The 1952-nt window shown below is 41.6% G+C and overlaps 2 protein-coding genes across 2 annotated transcripts in view; both read right to left on the reverse strand.

Annotated features, from left to right (window-relative positions):
- The window catches only part of TLR1 (toll like receptor 1), a 47663-nt gene that overhangs the window by 30780 nt on the left and 14931 nt on the right, over window positions 1-1952 (reverse strand). The window lies entirely within an intron of this gene.
- The window catches only part of TLR6 (toll like receptor 6), a 20409-nt gene that overhangs the window by 3532 nt on the left and 14925 nt on the right, over window positions 1-1952 (reverse strand). The gene's annotated exons all lie outside the window — the stretch shown is intronic.

Below are 1952 nucleotides of genomic sequence, written 5' to 3' on the forward strand. Positions count from 1 at the left end.
CAGTTAGCAAAGGTGTATGTACTAACTTATCTTCTGCCCTTATCTGTTCCTTTTCTCTAAGTTAGGCTCTTTGTCTCCGGGCAAGACTTGATTTTCCATTTATATGCTTTATTGCACCAGAGAGCCAACCATACCTTTAAAGAGTTTAGCTTATTTCCCAATACGTAGAATAGCCTCTACAAGTGCATTTACCTTTGTGTCTGCTTTTATGATTTCTTGAATAGTTGGGGCATGAAAGACATTTTTGGTTAGTTGATTTACATGTTGAGCTGTATGAACATCTTGGACTAACGCAACGGTAGAAACAGCGTTGTACATGTCTTTTATGAGTAAGGGTCATTAGCCTGTTTATAGCTCAAGGGAAAGTATGGAGAGAAACAGGACCTTCTGGAGACACGATGTCTGTTCCCATAATCAAAAGAAGAAGTTCCCACAATAAGATCATTCACAAGGTGCAATCAACATACCAGGGCCAGAATAAGGGGACAAGTCACTCCCGATATTGATCAACAAGGTACCTTAGGGAGTCAGTGCTCAAGCAGAAATAATTGAGTGGGGGTGGATATCGGTCATCATCTTATTGGCAAGAGACCGTGCAAACTTGCTTTAACCTCACCAGGAGTTTTCTCGACTAGTGGGCTCAGAATGGCTCCCAACATGATATATTTCCCGGTTCTGCAGCTTGCTGGTGCCAGGGGAGGCAATACAGACCTTATCATCAAAAAATTGTGGTTCTGTGTTGTGACGTGTCTAGGCATTCTATGAGGGATCCACTCAGGGGCTTGGCTTTGTCTCACTCTTTTCAGAACTTCCTCAGGGCTGGAGGAACCTCCTGGGTTATGTTTACTGAAAACCTTTAAGGACAAATATACTAGCCACAGGCACTGGAATGAGGAATAGCAATGTGACAAACAGCACACACACCAAAAAGCCAGGAAAGGAAGAAGCTGGCAAAAGAGACACATGGGAGAAAAGAGTCTTTGGAAAGCTCCATGTGAACCAGGAAATCTAGAGAGCCACCCATTCTAGAGCTGGATGCATGCTCAGAAAAGATCTAAGAAAATCCAAAACTTTCACCTCTGGCTGGCCTTTGGCTCTGTGACAGCAGAAACTGAAAGGTAGGGCAGAGTTGTAAACAGCCTGGATAAACATCCAGCAAATGCTTCCACACAGAGTCAATCTACAAAAATAAGTTTTGTTTTATTTTATCTCTAGATGTTTAAGAAAATCTCTGTCAAAGCACTAGCTGGCCACTAAGTGAATGGAGCACAGAACACAATGGCCACACACAACAAAGAATACAGTCTTTACAAAATAGTTTCGAGTAGTCACTAAACAAACAGCCAACAATCCCCCACGACAATCAGCCACAGCAAAATCTGGGAGACAGGAGAACCTGAGTTAACCACATTGTAATATTTCCAGAGTTACCACATTATAATATTCAAAATGCCTACTTTAAACAACAGAAGCATGCAAATAAGATAGAAAGTATTACCCATTTATAGGAGAAAAATGAAAAGAACAAAGTTAGAGAACTGACACAACCCAGGGCACCTGGGTGGCTTAGTCAGTTAAGCATTGACTTCAGCTCAGGTCATGACCTCACAGTTCAAGTTTTAGCTCTGCCTTGGGCTCTGTGCTGAGAGCTCAGAGCCTGGAATCTGCTTTGGGTTCTGTGTCTCACTGTCACTCTGCCCTTCCCTGGCACATGCTCTGTCTCTCTTAAATATAAAATTAACATTAAAAAAAAAAAAAGAAACTGAGAAGTGACACTACTTCAAGACTTCCTATAAAGCTACAGTAATCAAGACAGTATGATACTGGTGAAAGAATGGACAGATAGCTCAATGGACCAGAATGAATAACTCAAAAATAGGCCCACACAAATAGAGCCAACTGGTCTTTGACAAAGAAGCAAAGGCAATTCAGTACAGAAAAGACAGTCTTTT

The sequence above is a fragment of the Hyaena hyaena genome, unplaced genomic scaffold (assembly GCF_003009895.1).
Source record: "Hyaena hyaena isolate Hyena2069 unplaced genomic scaffold, ASM300989v1 scaffold_24, whole genome shotgun sequence".
Taxonomy (NCBI): Eukaryota; Metazoa; Chordata; class Mammalia; order Carnivora; family Hyaenidae; genus Hyaena; species Hyaena hyaena.